We start from the raw sequence: 19,889 nt of genomic DNA, 5'->3' as shown, positions 1-19,889 counted from the left end.
GGGGAGAGAGAGAAAAGGAGAGGAGACAAGTGAACGGGGAAGGGAGAGAGAAGGGGAGAGGGGAGAGAGAAGAGGAGGGGAGACAAGTGGACAGGGAAAGGGAGAGAGAAGGGGAGAGGGGAGAGAGAAGAGGAGGGGAGACAAGTGGACAGGGAAAGGGAGAGAGAAGGGGAGAGAGAAGGGGAGAGGGGAGACAAGTGGACAGGGAAGGGGAGAGGGGAGAGAGAAAGGGAGAGGAGACAAGTGGACAGGGAAAGGGAGAGAGAAGAGGAGGGGAGACAAGTGGACAGAGGGGAGAGGGGAGAGAGAAGGGGAGAGGGGAGACAAGTGGACAGGGAAAGGGAGAGAGAGAGGAGGGGAGACAAGTGGACAGGGAAAGGGAGAGAGAAGGGGAGAGGGGAGAGAGAAGGGGAGAGGGGAGAGAGAAGAGGAGGGGAGACAAGTGGACAGGGAAGGGTAGAGAGAGAAGAGGAGAGGAGCCAAGTGGACAGGGAAGGGAGAGAGAAGGGGAGAGGGGAGAGAGAAGGGGAGAGGGGAGACAAGTGGACAGGGAAAGGGAGAGAGAAGGGGAGAGGGGAGAGAGAAGGGGAGAGGGGAGAGAGAAGAGGAGGGGAGACAAGTGGACAGGGAAGGGTAGAGAGAGAAGAGGAGAGGAGCCAAGTGGACAGGGAAGGGAGAGAGAAGGGGAGAGGGGAGAGAGAAGGGGAGAGGGGAGACAAGTGGACAGGGAAAGGGAGAGAGAAGGGGAGAGGGGAGAGAGAAGGGGAGAGGGGAGACAAGTGGACAGGGAAAGGGAGAGAGAAGGGGAGAGGGGAGAGAGAAGGGGAGAGGGGAGAGAGAAGAGGAGGGGAGACAAGTGGACAGGGAAGGGTAGAGAGAGAAGAGGAGAGGAGACAAGTGGACAGGGAAGGGAGAGAGAAGGGGAGAGGGGAGAGAGAAGGGGAGAGGGGAGACAAGTGGACAGGGAAAGGGAGAGAGAGAGAAGGGGAGGGGAGACAAGTGGACAGGGAAGGGAGAGAAGGGAAGAGGGGAGAGAGAAGGGGAGACAAGTGGACAGGGAAGGGAGAGAGAGGAGGGGAGAGAGAGAGAGAGGAAACTGAAAAACATATTAATAATTCATAATCCGCCCCAGGTAGATGATAGATGACCGTGCCCATGATAATGGCATCCAGGTCATGTAGCTAGTCTGTTTACCGGAATCATTAACCGTAGGAACCAGCCTCTCTTAAGGATTTTCTATATTTAGCCAATACCCCCCCCTTCACCTCCTGTCTTATCTCAATCTGAAACATTTAGTATCTATTTGCATTATCTTAGGCTGTACTGTCAGGCCTGTATAATAATTTACCAGAGTGAAGATACAGCGTTGAGGAATACAAAGCACCGGTGGCACAATCCCAGGAGAGACATCAAATCATACCTGAGCTACACTGTTCTTCAGACAGAAAAGAGAGGAACTTAGGGGAGGGCCTGTCGTAAGCCATCAGCACTGGATCCATCTTTCTGTGCTGAACATGGAGGGGAAGAGATGGAGGTAAAACATAGCAATTAGGACACGTCTCAACAAGCAAACAGACATTTGAAGAACAGCCTCTTGGCGACACCCTGTAATTTCTAACAATGTCATTTCTATTCCAACGACTCTGCCGTCAGCCACCGTCACATTTCAGTCCGTGCGTTCTACTTTTCATAGCCTGGTCAAAAATCAAGAATATGGTACTCAACAATGGTGAGAGCTGAGGTGTATTCATTAGTGCAAACCGTAACAAAACGTTTCGCTAAAAATGTTTGTTTTGCAATGAAAAGGAGAGTTTCTTATAGGACAAATTCAGGTAGGTCCATTCCCGTTTCGTCCCGTTTGGTTCCTAGTGAATACACCCCAGCTGTAACCAGGCTATAGTGGTCATTCCTTCTGTCCAGGGTTGGTGTCAATTCTAATATAAGTCACTCAATTCAGGAAGTGATTTGAATTAAAAAAATCTAAATACACTGAACAAAGAAATAAACGCAACATGTGAAGTGGGGCGGCAGGTAGCCTAGTGGTTAGAGAGTTGGACTAGTAACCGGAAGGTTGCAAGATCGCATCCCCGAGCTGACAAGGTAAAAATCTGTCGTTCTGCCCCTGAACAAGGCAGTTGTTCCCTGGCAGGCAGGCTGTCATTGAAAATAAGAATTTGTTCTTAACTGACTTGCCTAGTTAAATAAAAGGTTAAAAAAATAAGAAAAAAAATCTAATTAAAAGTGATGAGCTGAAATAAAAGATCTGAGAAATTTTCATACGCACAAAAAGCTTATTTCTCTCAAACTTTGTGCACAAATTTGTTTACATGCCTGTTAGTGAGCCTTTGTCCTCTGCCAATATAATCCATCCACCTGACAGGTGTTGCATATCAAGAAGCTGATTAAACAGCATGATCATTACACAGGTGCACCTTGTGCTGAGGACAATAAAAAGCCACTTTAAAATGTGCAGTTTTGTTACACAACACAATGACACGTCTCAAGTTTTGAGGGAGCGTGCAATTGGCATGCGAACTGCAGGAATGTCCACCAGAGCTGTTGCCAGAGAATTGAATGTACATTTTTCTACCATAAGCCGCCTCCAACGTCATTTTAGAGAATTTGGCAGTAGGTCCAACCGGCCTCAGAACCGCAGACCATGTGAATGGCGTTGTGTGGGCGAGCGGTTTGCTGATGTCAACGTTGTGAACAGAGTGCCCCATGGTGGTGGTGGGGTTATGGTATGGGCAGGCATAAGCTACGGACAATGAACACAATTGCATTTTATCGATGGCAATTTGAATGCACAGAGATACCGTGACGAGATCCTGAGGCACATTGTCGTGCCATTCATCCGCCGCCATCACTTCATGTTTCAGCGTGATAATGCACGGCTCCAAGTCGCAAGGATTTGTACACAATTCCTGAAAGCTGAAAATGTCCCAGTTCTTCCAAGGCCTGCATACTCACCAGACATGTCCCCCATTGAGCATGTTTGGGATGCTCTGGATCGAGGTGTACGACAGCATGTTCCAGTTCTAGCCAATATCCAGCAACTTCACACACCCATTGAAGAGGAATGGGACTACATTCCAGACCACAATCTACAGCCTGATCAACTCTATGCGAAGGAAATGTGTCGCGCTGCATGAGACAAAAAGTGGTCACACTAGATACCGACTGGTTTTCTGATCAACGCCTCTACCTTCTGTGACCAACAGATACATATCTGTATTCCCAGTCATGTGAAATCGCTAGATTTGGGTAAACCCAAGCCCTGTACCAATCCCAGGTAAACCCCAGCCCTGCATCTGTCCCAGGTAAACCCCAACACTGCATCCGACCCAGGTAAACTCCAACCCTGCATCTGACCCAGGTAAACTCCAACCCTGCATCTGACCCAGGTAAACCCCAACCCTGCATCCGACCCAGGTAAACTCCAACCCTGCATCCGACCCAGGTAAACCCCAACACTGCATCCGACCCAGGTAAACCCCAACACTGCATCCGACCCAGGTAAACCCCAGCCCTGCATCTGTCCCAGGTAAACTCCAACCCTGCATCCGACCCAGGTAAACTCCAACCCTGCATCTGTCCCAGGTAAACTCCAACCCTGCATCCGTCCCAGGTAAACCCCAACCCTGCATCCGTCCCAGGTAAACTCCAACCCTGCATCCGTCCCAGGTAAACCCCAGCCCTGCATCTGTCCCAGGTAAACCCCAACCCTGCATCCGACCCAGGTAAACTCCAACCCTGCATCTGTCCCAGGTAAACTCCAACCCTGCATCCGTCCCAGGTAAACTCCAACCCTGCATCTGACCCAGGTAAACCCCAACACTGCATCCGACCCAGGTAAACTCCAACCCTGCATCTGTCCCAGGTAAACTCCAACCCTGCATCCGTCCCAGGTAAACTCCAACCCTGCATCTGACCCAGGTAAACCCCAACACTGCATCCGACCCAGGTAAACTCCAACCCTGCATCTGTCCCAGGTAAACTCCAACCCTGCATCCGTCCCAGGTAAACTCCAGCCCTGCATCTGTCCCAGGTAAACTCCAACCCTGCATCCGTCCCAGGTAAACTCCAGCCCTGCATCTGTCCCAGGTAAACCCCAACCCTGCATCCGACCCAGGTAAACTCCAACCCTGCATCCGACCCAGGTAAACTCCAACCCTGCATCTGTCCCAGGTAAACTCCAACCCTGCATCCGTCCCAGGTAAAGGCTTGGTCTCACCTGCAGCATGAAGCTAAACAGCTCCAGTCCGTAGCCGTGCCTCTGAAGGTGCTCTGTCACAAAGAAATCCAAGACACACAGAGGCTCCGTCTCAACATGCGCCCCCTGCTGGTCCTAGGGAGACATTACAATACATTCAAGTCAATTCTCAATTGAATTTAATTCAACTTGATTAATCCCCTCAGGAGCAATTACGAGTAATCAAAGTGAGGGAAACTAGTACATTTGAATAGGGCTGGCACAATTCCCCTATAACCATGTAACCAACGGTTATGGATGAACATCATCGTGAAAATAATATAACTGCCATAACCGTTTAAAAATAAATAACAATGCAACAGCACATAGAAATAGAATGAATAGAACAGGCTTGGAACCTCTAATCCTGGTAATGTGACAGGTAAATAGAATGAATAGAACAGGCTTGGAACCTCTAATCCTGGTAATGTGACTGGTAAATAGAATGAATAGAACAGGCTTGGAACCTCTAATCCTGGTAATGTGACTGGTAAATAGAATGAATAGAACAGGCTTGGAACCTCTAACCCTGGTAATATGGCTGGTAAATAGAATGAATAGAACAGGCTTGGAACCTCTAACCCTGGTAATATGACTGGTAAATAAAATGAATAGAACAGGCTTGGAACCTCTAACCCTGGTAATGTGACTGGTAAATAGAACAGGCTTGGGACCTCTAACCCTGGTAATATGACTGGTAAATAAAATGAATAGAACAGGCTTGGAACCTCTAACCCTGGTAATGTGACTGGTAAATAGAACAGGGATTGGAACCTCTAACCCTGGTAATGTGACTGGTAAATAGAACAGGGATTGGAACCTCTAACCCTGGTAATGTGACTGGTAAATAGAACAGGGATTGGAACCTCTAATCCTGGTAATGTGACTGGTAAATAGAACAGGGATTGGAACCTCTAACCCTGGTAATGTGACTGGTAAATAGAACAGGGATTGGAACCTCTAACCCTGGTAATGTGACTGGTAAATAGAACAGGGATTGGGACCTCTAACCCTGGTCATGTGACTGGTAAATAGAACAGGGATTGGAACCTCTAACCCTGGTCATGTGACTGGTAAATAGAACAGGCTTGGAACCTCTAACCCTGGTCATGTGACTGGTAAATAGAATGAATAGAACAGGCTTGGAACCTCTAACCCTGGTCATGTGACTGGTAAACTCAAATTGGTAAAGAGGTCAATGGGACGCTGACCATTGAGGATAAAAGAAAGATGGCGGATTGGCATTCAACAAATCTGATCTAACTAAGTGGATATAGGTCAAATCTGTGATGATTGATGTATTGTAACAGGCACATCATGTGGTTACTAAAGTCTGGATTTGTGTAAATATTTGGCTGTTTTCACTGCATAACATTTAGAAGTTGCCCCTTTTTCATGTTTAGAATAAGTTACTGCTAAATGCTAACTCCTGTTCGTATAAACTGGTAGCATAGCTAGCGTACAGAACTCAGTGGTGATAGTCATAGTCGTTTTTAACTGTTATGCAGTTTATTGGTGACGATGACACGGACACGTATTGTGGTTGACATCCATACAAGCATTATACTCAGATTTTAACCTCAACATGGTGTGAAATACACATACTGTACAAACAATAGCCTAAATGTAGGCTAATTTAGCTGGGGGGGGGGGGGCAATGAACAGATTGAGGATCGTTTCCATTGTTTTGGTCCATTGACATTGACATCACACCTATGGCTAGGTTACAGATGGGAAGTAAATAAAGAATTCCCATGTGGAAGCGTTTGAAAATAAACACATTTCATGGGACCAGTGCCATTGCTGGATTCTACAGGAGTAGCATTGAAAACGTGACCAGTGGATCGGGAAAATCAGTTTCTATAACATCTAAATGAACAGGGTGACAGTTAAGCAGTTATGCTTTATCTTAGTAGTTAGCTGAAATTCTCTCGACAATCCTGTTTATTCTCTGGTTTACTCCGATGGGTACACTCCCAATGGCCTCCAGTCCACCCACTATACCAGAAATAACTTGAATGGGGACACCTGTTCTATTCATTCGATTTATACCAAACAAAAAATATAAAAATATGCAACATGCAACAATTTCAAAGATTTTACTGAGTTAAACTACATTTAAGGAAATCAGTCAATTGAAATAAATTCATGAGGCCTTAATCTATGGATTTTACATGATTGAGCAGTGGTGCAGCCATGGGTGGGCCTGGGAGGGCATAGGCCCACCCACTGGGGAGCCAATCAAAATGAGTTCTTCCCCACAAAACGGCTTTATTACAGACAGAAATACTCCTCGGCACTCTGAAATGTTGCAGAGGGAACACACTTTTGCATTAATAGGAACAAACTTCCGCATATGTTGCATCAAATACATTGTGGGAAAACACAAGTAAAGAAAGTGGGACTCACAAGCAGAAATAACTTCTTATAGCCAACCTTCAGAAACCCCACTGAAAGTCCCCTTCCTCTGTGTGTATGTGTGGGAGAAAGAGAGAGAGAGAGAAGCGAGACAGTCAAGCTGCTACATTGGAAGCAAGAGGAGGGTTGAAATCACAAAATGATTAACCTAGTTTTCCCATTTGAGTGAATTCCACTGAGAGAAACAAGAACTAGTAAAGTGTTGGTTTCCGCACCAAACCGTTTCTTAACTTGTCAATCCACTAACACTGTGCCTCCTTTGTGACCTCACAACTCATTACAGCAACAAGAAAGAAAGAAAGAAAGAAAGAAAGAAAGAAAGAAAGAAAGAAAGAAAGAAAGAAAGAAAGAAAGAAAAAGAGATAGATATGACAGTAGTGGAAATGTCAAGGTGGCCTTGAAAAGCTTTTGCTACTCTATGATAATGAACAAACATTCATTCTTGAAGGACTTCCAAAGAAAGGTTTGATGTGCATGCATGTTCTTGTGTCTCATTCTGTCTTATATGCTGGTCAAAATGTCCTCAATAGTAGAGGATTAGATGTTCTAATCTGTGATGGGGAGTGAGGAGTTAAGAGGCTTTTCCCATTCTAGTAATACTATTTCTATGTTCTAGAAAAAAGGATAGAAACCAGGAGCTGTGCGTGCATGTTCTATGATGATGAGTTAGTTAGTTAGTTAGTTCAAATCAAATCAAATCAAATTTTATTAGTCACATACACATGGTTAGCAGATGTTAATGCGAGTGTAGCGAAATGCTTGTGCTTCTAGTTCCGACAATGCAGTAATAACCAACAGTAAACTAACCTAACAATTCCACACTACTACCTTACACACACACACAAGTGTAAGGGATAAAGAATATGTACATAAAGATATATGGATGAGTGGTGGTACAGAACGGCATGGCAGATGCAGTAGATGGTATAGAGTACGGTATATACATATGAGATGAGTACTGTAGGGTATGTAAACATAAAGTGGCATAGTTTAAAGTGGCTAGTGGTACATGTATTGCATAAAGATGGCAAGATGCAGTAGATGATATAGAGTACAGTATATATACATATGAGATGGGTAATGTAGGGTATGTAAACATTGTATTAAGTGGCATTGCTTAAAGTGGCTAGTGGTACATTTTTACATAATTTCCATCAATTCCCATTTTTAAAGTGGCTGGAGTTGAGTCAGTATGTTGGCAGCGGCCGCTAAATGTTAGTGGTGGCTGTTTAACAGTCTGATGGCCTTGAGATAGAAGCTGTTTTTCAGTCTCTCGGTCCCTGCTTTGATGCACCTGTACTGACCTCGCCTTCTGGATGATAGCGGGGTGAACAGGCAGTGGCTTGGGTGGTTGTTGTCCTTGATGATCTTTATGGCCTTCCTGTGACATCGGGTGGTGTAGGTGTCCTGGAGGGCAGGTAGTTTGCCCCTGGTGATGCGTTCTGCAGACCTCACTACCCTCTGGAGAGCCTTACGGTTGTGGGCGGAGCAGTTGCCGTACCAGGCGGTGATACAGCCCGACAGGATGCTCTCGATTGTGCATCTGTAGAAGTTTGTGAGTGCTTTTGGTGACAAGCCGAATTTCTTCAGCCTCCTGAGGTTGAAGAGGCGCTGCTGCGCCTTCTTCACAACGCTGTCTGTGTGGGTGGACCAGTTCAGTTTGTCCGTGATGTGTACACCGAGGAACTTAAAACTTTCCACCTTCTCCACTACTGACCCGTCGATGTGGATAGGGGGGTGCTCCCTCTGCTGTTTCCTGAAGTCCACAATCATCTCCTTTGTTTTGTTGACGTTGAGTATGAGGTTATTTTCCTGACACCACACTCCGAGGGCCCTCACCTCCTCCCTGTAGGCCGTCTCGTCGTTGTTGGTGATCAAGCCTACCACTGTAGTGTCATCCGCAAACTTGATGATTGAGTTGGAGGCGTGCATGGCCACGCAGTCGTGGGTGAACAGGGAGTACAGGAGAGGGCTCAGAACGCACCCTTGTGGGGCCCCAGTGTTGAGGATCAGCGGGGTGGAGATGTTGTTACCTACCCTCACCACCTGGGGGCGGCCCGTCAGGAAGTCCAGGACCCAGTTGCACAGGGCGGGGTCGAGACCCAGGGTCTCGAGCTTGATGACGAGTTTGGAGGGTACTATGGTGTTAAATGCTGAGCTGTAATCGATGAACAGCATTCTCACATGGGTATTCCTCTTGTCCAGATGGGTTAGGGCAGTGTGCAGTGTGGTTGCGATTGTGTCGTCTGTGGACCTATTGGGTCGGTAAGCAAATTGGAGTGGGTCTAGGGTGTCCGGTAGGGTGGAGGTGATATGGTCCTTGACTAGTCTCTCAAAGCACTTCATGATGACGGAAGTGAGTGCTACGGGGCGGTAGTCGTTTAGCTCAGTTACCTTAGCTTTCTTGGGAACAGGAACAATGGTGGCCCTCTTGAAGCATGTGGGAACAGCAGACTGGGATAAGGATTGATTGAATATGTCCGTAAACACACCAGCCAGCTGGTCTGCGCATGCTCTGAGGACGCGGCTGGGAATGCCGTCTGGGCCTGCAGCCTTGCGAGGGTTAACACGTTTAAATGTTTTACTCACCTCGGCTGCAGTGAAGGAGAGCCCGCAGGTTTTGGTAGGGGGCCGTGTCAGTGGCACTGTATTGTCCTCAAAGCGGGCAAAAAAGTTGTTTAGCCTGTCTGGGAGCAAGACATCCTGGTCCTCGACGGGGCTGGTTTTCTTTTTGTAATCCGTGATTGACTGTAGACCCTGCCACATACCTCTTGTGTCTGAGCTGTTGAATTTCGACTCGATTTTGTCTCTGTACTGAGACTTGGCCTGTTTGATTGCCTTGCGGAGAGAATAGCTACACTGTTTGTATTCGGTCATGCTTCCGGTCACCTTGCCCTGGTTAAAAGCAGTGGTTCGCGCTTTCAGTTTCACGCGAATGCTGCCGTCAATCCACGGTTTCTGGTTTGGGAATGTTTTTATCGTTGCTGTGGGTACGACATCGTCAATGCACTTCCTAATGAACTCGCTCACCGAATCAGCATATTCGTCAATATTGTTGTTGGACGCGATGCGGAACATATTCCAATCTGCGTGATCGAAGCAGTCTTGAAGCGTGGATTCAGATTGGTCGGACCAGCGTTGAACAGACCTGAGCGCGGGAGCTTGTTGTTTGAGTTTTTGTTTGTAGGCTGGAATCAACAAAATGGAGTCGTGGTCAGCTTTTCCGAAAGGGGGGCGGGGGAGGGCCTTATAAGCGTCGCGGAAATTAGTGTAACAATGGTCTAGTGTTTTTCCAGCCCTGGTAGCACAATCGATATGCTGATAGAATTTAGGGAGTTTTGTTTTTAGATTAGCCTTGTTAAAATCCCCAGCTACGATGAATGCAGCCTCAGGGTGTGTGGTTTCCAGTTTACAAAGAGTCAGATAAAGTTCGTTCAGGGCCATCGATGTGTCTGCTTGGGGGGGAATGTATACGGCTGTGATTATGATTGACGAGAATTCCCTTGGTAGATAATGCGGTCGACATTTGATTGTGAGGAGTTCTAGATCAGGTGAACAGAACGACTTGAGTTCTTGTGTGTTGTTATGATGATCACACCACTTCTCGTTAATCATAAGGCATACCCCCCCGCCCCTCTTCTTACCGGAAAGATGTTTGTTTCTGTCGGCGCGATGCATGGAGAAACCAGCTGGCTGCACCGACTCCGTTAGCGTCCCTTGAGTTAGCCATGTTTCCGTGAAGCAGAGCACGTTGCAATCCCTGATGTCTCTCTGGAATGCTACCCGTGCTCGGATTTCATCAACCTTATTGTCAAGAGACTGGACATTGGCGAGTAGTATGCTAGGGAGTGGAGCGCGATGTGCCCGTCTCCGAAGCCTGACCACGAGACCGCCACGTTTTCCCCTTTTTCGGCGTCGCACAGGGTCGCCGGCTGGGATCAGATCCATTGTATTGTGTGGAAGGCAAGACACTGGATCCGTTTCGGGAAAGTCATATTCCTGGTAGGAACGATGATGAGTTGACGTTAATCGTATATTCAGTAGTTCCTCCCGACTGTATGTAATGAAACCTAAGATTACCCGGGGTACCGATGTAAGAAATAACACGTAAAAAAACAAAATACTGCATATTTTCCAAGGAACGCGAAGCGAGGCAGCCATCTCTTTCCGGCGCCGGAAGTTAAGAGGTAGGTAGGTAGGTAGTGGTACCCATTGCTTTCTCTGTCTTTCAGCAGGTAGAGATGGTGCTTGTTGGTCTGCAGCTTTGATGCACTTGTGATTGGGGCTGTCAAGTATTGGGCCTGGGGAAAGACAATAGAATGAAACTAGGGCCTACGACAACACAAATATAGGCTATAGCGCACACGCACACACACACGCACTCACCTTGGCTGAGGCTCTTCCAAGTTCATCAATTACTGCTGCAATTAGAGATTGAGGATCTGACCTACATTAAAGAATAAAATAACAAAAATTTAAAAATTTAAAAGAGGAGAAAGGTGAAGAGAGGAGATGGGAGGTTTGATTCATGTCACACTAACAGCAAAATATCTATTGATCTTGTGTGTATTTTAGGCCTATTCGTGTATTGATCTAATGTGTTAGCCTAGTGTTTCAAACTGCTCAGTGATCTTCTATCCAAAATAGTCGACACTTAAGAATATAATGTAGGTTACATATAGACTTTTTTTTCTGTCAGCTTTAAATAAGAGCTGTCGCTTTGCATTTTTGCAAACCGAGGAAGCGATTGAATGATTGTCAATACACAGAAGTCATGCACAACTGCGTTTGGCAGAAGCTCTCCGCAATCATGTTGTAAACGGACATCACATGTAACCAGAGATCGTAAACTTAACATCGAATACATCCGATTTGCATATCATCGGTGGATGTTCCAAATGAAAAGGTGTTCTGGCTGCAGAAAACGACTAGAATAACGTATAGAATAACGTTACCTCCCCAGCGATTTTGTAACTGCAATTAGGTTTTGATCCAAAACTGTAATCCTTTCAGGGAAAATGTGGTTTACATCAACAGTGGTTTCCATATTCCTTAAAAGTCGGCTCTCGTAGTATAAAATCAGTGCTCCCGCATGTGTGATTTATTGCTCGCTAACGTGCAGCTAGGCTAGCCAGCTAGTGATTTCTGCAAAACAATAGCACTGTTAGCAAAGTTAGCTAGTAACCTCGTCTCTCGAGATATAACAACATTGGCCACTGATTTTACAGTCACTTAACTATGTTATCAATGAGCAACAGTAACTAGCTACAGTATCAAAAGGTCCGGCCATGTAGTGGTAATATTTCTCATTACTATCTTTGTGGAGTTGTCACTCCCCGGTAACCCAATACCATTATACAACAACAAAAACACGGACCTTTATGAAAGCGTAGCCTACCAAACTTTCAAAATTATAAAAACTCAAGTAAATAAACAGTGACATAAAATAAAAACTTTAAATGCCAATATTGCACATTTTATCAGTGCGTGTAAAACAGCCACGGTGAGCCTGAAGTATAATCTGTGCATTTATACATTGCCCTACGGTGAACGTGTCCGGGCTCTCGCTGTACATTTCGATTTGGTTGCTAGGAAAGCCAAGGAGGCTCATGAACGCGCCAAGGAGGCTCATGAACGCGCCCAGAGCCCTTTAATACGCGCAACCTGTCCTCTATCTCTGTCGTCAGTGATCTCTGCAAGAAAGAAGACTGCTATTATTCTAATCAAATCAAATCAAAGTTTATTTGTGACGTGCGCCGAATACAACAGGTGTAGACCTTACAGTGAAATGCTTACTTAAAGGCTCTAACCAATAGTGCAAAAAAGGTATTAGGTGAACAATAGGTAAAATAAATAAAAGAACAGCAAAAAAGACAGGCTAATACAGTAGCGAGGCTATAAAAGTAGCAAGGCTATATACAGAAACCGGTTAGTCAGGCTGATTGAGGTAGTATGTACATGTAGATATGGTTAAAGTGACTAAGCATATATGATGAACAGAGAGTAGCAGTAGCGTAAAAGAGGGGTTGGCTGGTGGTCGGTGGGACACAATGCAGATAGCCCGGTTAGCCAATGTGCGGGAGCACTGGTTGGTCGGCCAAATTGAGGTAGTATGTACATGAATGTATAGTTAAAGTGACTATGCATATATGATAAACAGAGAGTAGCAGCAGTGTATAAAGAGGGGTTGGGGGGGGGCACACAATGCAAATAGCCGGGTAGCCATTTGATTACCTGTTCAGGAGTCTTATGGCTTGGGGGTAAAAACTGTTGAGAAGCCTTTTTGTCCTAGACTTGGCACTCCGGTACCGCTTGCCATGCGGTAGTAGAGAGAACAGTCTATGACTGGGGTGGCTGGGGTCTTTGACAATTTTTAGGGCCTTCCTCTGACACAGCCTGGTGTAGAGGTCCTGGATGGCAGGCAGTTTAGCCCCAGTGATGTACTGGGCCGTACGCACTACCCTCTGTAGTGCCTTGCGGTCAGAGGCCGAGCAGTTGCCGTACCAGGCAGTGATGCAACCAGTCAGGATGCTCTCGATGTTGCAGCTGTAGAACCTTTTGAGGATCTCAGGACCCATGCCAAATCTTTTTAATTTCCTGAGGGGGAATAGGCTTTGTCGTGCCCTCTTCACGACTGTCTTGGTGTGTTTGGACCGTTCTAGTTTGTTGATGATGTGGACACCAAGGAACTTGAAGCTCTCAACCTGCTCCACTACAGCCCTGTTGATGAGAATGGGGGCGTGCTCGGTCCTCCTTTTCCTGTAGTCCAAAATCATCTCCTTAGTCTTGGTTACGTTGAGGGATAGGTTGTTATTCTGGCACCACCCGGCCAGGTCTCTGACCTCCTCCCTATAGGCTGTAGGCTAAGGGGTTATTGTCTGCCCACTAAAATATACATAATACACAGTAATTGTGTTTAACTTTCCACAAATTATGAAATCAAGTGCATCCATTTAGCATAAGCTAAAGGATTGTCAATTTGAGACCAAAATAATTTTCATTATGTGGTGAGATAAGGTGACATAGTTGATAAGCCTTATCGTATCAAGCCAACAACTGCCTGACTTTGGGAGATGACATCATAATATGACTTATTGCAGATGAGCAGCCACCCACGACATTGTTGTTCCTTTAGGCTTTGACGCAGATGCTATTTCTGGTGTCAGATAGCCCTTGGCCCATGTCATTCAAACCCACTCAATACAGCGGAAGAGTTTATGAGTCAAGCTAATCGTTGAGTGAGTGTATCCCAAGTATCCCTATAGGGTCCCGGTCAAAAGTAGTGCACGATATAGGGCATAGGGTGCCATTTGGGACAGTATAGCCTACACTCACCCAGAGTTGGAACATCCTAATTTAAAAATGTAAAAGATCCACCTCTTCACTTCCTCCACATAGATAAAATATCAAATGTGTTAATTTATGCATGGTGGGTAACGTTTTAGCATGCAATGCTAACATTTCACTTCCTCCTTAGTGAATATGCAAACGTGTGTGTTAGTAGCGTGGTTTCCATCCAATTTGCAACAGATTTTCATGCGAATATTCTAAAATCGGCAATAATAAAAAATAAAAAAACGATATGTGCATTTTCCCACCAGCGATGCGTTTCCATCAAACAGACTTTTTACCAGTGGTGGAAAAAGTAAAAAACGTATCCAAAAGTATCCAAATCTCATACTTGAGTAAAAGTAAAGATACCTTAGAAAATTACTCAAGTAAAAGTGAAAGTTACCCAGTAAAATCCTACTTGATTCAAAGTCTAAAAGTATTTGGTTTTAAATATACATAGGTATCAAAAGTTAAAGTAAAAGTATAAATCATTTCAAATTCCTTATATTAAGCAAACCAGACGGAACCATTTTATTATTTAAAAAAATTATAATTTAAGGATAGCAAGGGGCACGCTCCAACACTCAGACATCACGGTATTGATTAGGGGGAAAGTGTACGGTATTGATTAGGGGGAAAGTGTACGGTATTGATTGGGGGGAAAGTGTACGGTATTGATTGGGGGGAAAGTGTACGGTATTGATTGGGGGGAAAGTGTACGGTAGGGATTGGGGGGAAAGTGTACGGTATTGATTGGGGGGAAAGTGTACGGTATTGATTGGGGGGAAAGTGTACGGTAGGGATTGGGGGGAAAGTGTACGGTATTGATTGGGGGGAAAGTGTACGGTAGTGATTGGGGGGAAAGTGTACGGTATTGATTGGGGGGAAAGTGTACGGTATTGATTGGGGGGAAAGTGTACGGTATTGATTGGGGGGAAAGTGTACGGTAGTGATTGGGGGGAAAGTGTACGGTATTGATTGGGGGAAAGTGTACGGTATTGATTGGGGGGAAAGTGTACGGTATTGATTGGGGGGAAAGTGTACGGTATTGATTGGGGGGAAAGTGTACGGTATTGATTGGGGGGAAAGTGTACGGTATTGATTGGGGGAAAGTGTACGGTATTGATTGGGGGGAAAGTGTACGGTATTGATTGGGGGGAAAGTGTACGGTATTGATTGGGGGAAAGTGTACGGTATTGATTGGGGGGAAAGTGTACGGTATTGATTGGGGGGAAAGTGTACGGTATTGATTGGGGGGAAAGTGTACGGTAGTGATTGGGGGGAAAGTGTACGGTATTGATTGGGGGAAAGTGTACGGTAGTGATTGGGGGGAAAGTGTACGGTATTGATTGGGGGGGAAGTGTACGGTATTGATTGGGGGGAAAGTGTACGGTATTGATTGGGGGAAAGTGTACGGTATTGATTGGGGGAAAGTGTACGGTATTGATTGGGGGGAAAGTGTACGGTATTGATTGGGGGGAAAGTGTACGGTATTGATTGGGGGAAAGTGTACGGTATTGATTGGGGGAAAGTGTACCGTATTGATTGGGGGGAAAGTGTACGGTATTGATTGGGGGAAAGTGTACGGTATTGATTGGGGGGAAAGTGTACGGTATTGATTGGGGGGAAAGTGTACGGTATTGATTGGGGGAAAGTGTACGGTATTGATTGGGGGGAAAGTGTACGTTATTGATTGGGGGGAAAGTGTACGGTATTGATTGGGGGAAAGTGTACGGTATTGATTGGCGGGAAAGTGTACGGTATTGATTGGGGGAAAGTGTACGGTATTGATTGGGGGGAAATGTACGGTATTGATGGGGGGAAAGTGTACGGTATTGATTGGGGGGAAAGTGTACGGTATTGATTGGGGGAAAGTGTACGGTATTGATTGGGGGGAAAGTGTACGGTATTGATTGGGGGGAAAGTGTACGGTATTGATTGGGGGGAAAGTGTACGGTATTGATTGGGGGAAAGTGTACGGTATTGATTGGGGGGAAATGTACGGTATTGATTGGGGGGAAAGTGTACGGTATTGATTGGGGGAAAGTGTACGGTATTGATTGGGGGGAAATGTACGGTATTGATTGGGGGAAATGTACGGATTAAAAAGTACATACTTCACCACATTCCTAAAGAAAAGTAAAAGTAAAAGTTGTCGAAAAATATAAATTGTAAAGTACAGATACCCCCCAAAAAACTACTTAAGTAGTACTTTCAAGTATTTTTACTTAAGTACTTGTGCGTGATGAGGCAGTAGTGCTCATAAAAATAACTTTTGCCATTAAATTCCCATGTACTGAATGAAAAATACAAGTTAAATAGGTTTCCATCGCATTTTCAAAACTGTTGCGTTGCATTATATAGCAAATGTGCGCACTCTGGTCTTGGCACATGCGCTCTAGCCAACAGCTCGTAGATATATTGCGGGTAGGCTAGTCTATATGAGATTATTATGGATAAGAGCGTTACACTTGTTTGGACATGTTACCCTTGTTTGGACATGTTACACTTGTTTGGACATGTTACCCTTGTTTGGACATGTTACCCTTGTTTGGACATGTTACCCTTGTTTGGACATGTTACACACGTTTACAATGACAGTAGGCCGTCAAAAAGGAAAGGAGAACCAAGGCACTCGTCATATAATTAATTTAAATGCCTTTATTCGTATGGCACTTGTCAGATTTTTTAATACTTTGTTTCTATTGAACATGCCATACTAATAAAGGCATTTGAATTAATTATATGAATAGTGCCTTGGTCCTTTCTTTTTGATGACCAATTCACCCCCTTTTACCAAAGAGCACCTTCTGTCTACCAAAATGTACTATTGTGTACCTTAGTAGTGCTTCCCTTCCTCCTCTTTCTGACAGGAGGCCGTCGTTGTAAATAAGAATTTGTTCTTAACTGACTTGCCTGGTTTAAATGAAGGTTAAATAATTTGTTTCAATACCAGACATGACCACAAGGTGGGGCTAAATGTAGAGAAGTTGTGGGTCATAGACAACAAGGTGGTTCTATTCTATCTGACTTCCATCAATGGCATTTTCAACATTTAGGCCTTTCAACTGTTTGACTATGTCTATTACCATTATATTTTTTTGTCATTTAAACTACATTTAATTTGATGAATTTACAGGTGCAACTGGTGCTACGCAATACAGTATCTCAGAGGGAGATTGAATGACCTAACCTAACTTTAAACCACAAGTGGACCAATATTTGCCACTCACACCTTCCCCCAACACCAACACCAACACCAGTAGCGTAATGGTTACAAAAGCCAGGAAGGAGAGAAAGCCACAGAGTTTCACCTAGTCAGAGCTCTGAATGTCCCTTTAACCTCCTCTCTCTTTAACTGCCAGTTTCACCTTTACACCTGTGACCACCTTCCTCTCACTCCTTCTAATCTTTCTCACGTCCTCCTTTCTCTCCCACGTATTTTCTTTCTACTCTTTCTGAATAATACACAGTCATATATTTTTCCTATGATACTGAGCTTCAGGGCAGGAAAGGGCTTATTGCATCATTCTCAAACCAATACTAACGCCTTGATTACACCGATAGCGTCATTGAACAAAATAGTACGCAGCATCATCTAGTTATGTATACAACAAAAATGTAACATTCACCTTCTGCTACCATTTCTGTCAAGCCGTCTACGCATACAGTTTGAAGCGTATGTTGGATAAATCCAATTTATACATCACACAGAACGCACCGCAACTGCCTCTGCAACGCAATGCTGCAAGGTAATCACAGGGTTTCATTGGAAATGAATGTAATTCTTGTGTACCAAAATGTAATGACGCTGTCGGTGTGATCGAAGCATAAGACCAATAGAAATGGGGGGGGGGGGGGGGGAATAAAAGGAAATGCCAATACTCCACAACAGCGCCTGTTCCTTCTTCTCAAGATTTCACAGAAACAGTGTTGTTTGATATCCAAATATCTTATTGTCTGGAATGGCCTTCCATCTTTCAATTTCCCCTTTTGGTTTTAATGCGGTTTTATGTTTTACTTCCCTGTCTTAAGGTCAACTCTCCTTCATGGTATTTTTCAGCTAATAAAGTGACTTTCACGTGATATTGACAAAAACTTTCTTTGGTCATTGGAAGTACCTTTAATATCATATTTGACTGTTTCATATGATATGGGAATGTTTCTGTATAAAAAAAAATCAGTGTTGAGGCTATAAGCAGCTGACAGTTATGTACAGTACATGATTTTAAGACCAACTTTTAAGTAGAGATTGAATAATACGACACACAAAAAAGCTCTGATGGTTCAAGTTGAAATTGAATCAAAGCTAATAGGTAAAAAGATGGGACTTCCCCTGGTGCTTATGTGAAGCTGTCTGTCTGTCTGTCTGTCTGTCTGTCTGTCTGTCTGTGTGTCTGTCTGTCTGTCTGTCTGTCTGTCTGTCTGTCTGTCTGTCTGTCTGTCTGTCTGTCTGTCTGTCTCTGTCTCTGTCTCTGTCTCTGTGTCTCTGTGTCTCTGTCTCTGTCTCTCTGTGTCTCTGTCTCTCTGTGTCTCAGAGACTGTGTCTTGTGTCTCTCTGTCTCTGTCTCTGTGTCTCTGTGTCTCTGTCTCGCTCTGTCTCTGTCTCTGTCTCTGTCTCTCTGTGTCTCTGTCTCTGTCTCTCTGTGTCTCTGTGTCTCTGTGTCTCTGTGTCTCTGTCTCTCTCGCTCTGTCTCTGTCTCTGTCTCTCTGTGTCTCTGTCTCTGTCTTTCTGTGTCTCTGTCTCTCTCGCTCTGTCTCTGTCTCTCTGTGTCTCTGTCTCTCTCGCTCTGTCTCTGTCTCTGTCTCTCTGTGTCTCTGTCTCTCCTTTTCCTGTCATCAAATCAGTCTCCTAGAAATGACCCACTTTCATTCCCCTGTTTCTACCTTTCTGGTGAAGCTCACCTCCTCAGTGTGTAAACACCTCCGCAGTGTTCCAGTGGTGGCCTTGATGTGGTCTGTATGTAGTGATACCACACAGTGCAATGATGCATTACTACATTCCACTGAACTGGAAATGAATCTACACCGTGCGTCTGTACTAGATTTGGCCCCTCACAGGCCCTGTACTACAACTAATGTAGAACTACAACACATTACAACACATTACACACAGTTTTTGTGGAATAATAGAGTGTGTTGTCTCCACAACCCTTTACAACCAGTGTGTTGTGTGGTGTCTCCACAACCCTTTACAACCAGTGTGTTGTGTGTTGTCTCCACAACCCTTTACAACCAGTATGTTGTGTGGTTTCTCCACAACCCTTTACAACCAGTATGTTGTGTGGTGTCTCCACAACCCTTTACAACCAGTATGTTGTGTGGTGTCTCCACAACCCTTTACAACCAGTATGTTGTGTGGTGTCTCCACAACCCTTTACAACCAGTGTGTTGTGTGGTTTCTCCACAACCCTTTACAACCAGTATGTTGTGTGATGTCTCCACAACCCTTTACAACCAGTATGTTGTGTGGTTTCTTATATAATCTTTTTTTTTTTTTGCAGAAAAACTTTCTGTTGTATCACAACTGTTGTGCCAAATGAGTTGTACATCAATTGTAGAAGTGGAATGTGTAAAGGGGGCCAATGTCTATGCACTACGAAGCGCTGTGCTGTGTGAATGACAGCGCCCATTCACCCACGGATAAACAAGCTATGGTGGGAGAGGATAGAGAGAACAAGGTGAAATGGAGCAAGACGTGGGAAGGTGTTTGTTAGTCCTTTTCTCATCAACTGATAATTCTGTTGACACAAGAGTAGGAAAATATGTTACGATTGTCACGTTCCTGACCTTATTTCCTTTATTTTGTCTTTGTTTAGTATGGTCAGGACGTGAGCTGGGTGGGCATTCTATGTAAGTCGCTCTGGATAAGAGCGTCTGCTAATTG

General features: G+C 44.9%; 1 pseudogene; it reads right to left on the bottom strand.

Annotated features, from left to right (window-relative positions):
- LOC139555286 (alpha-tubulin N-acetyltransferase 1-like) overlaps window positions 1–12,291 on the bottom strand; it is a 31,458-nt pseudogene extending 19,167 nt beyond the window's left edge.
- Window positions 12,292–19,889: the final 7,598 nt, after the last annotated feature.

This window comes from Salvelinus alpinus, chromosome 26, assembly GCF_045679555.1.
Source record: "Salvelinus alpinus chromosome 26, SLU_Salpinus.1, whole genome shotgun sequence".
NCBI classification, from domain to species: Eukaryota; Metazoa; Chordata; class Actinopteri; order Salmoniformes; family Salmonidae; genus Salvelinus; species Salvelinus alpinus.
Note: the sequence above shows the minus strand (reverse complement) of the source record. Positions and strands in the feature narration are given on the sequence as shown.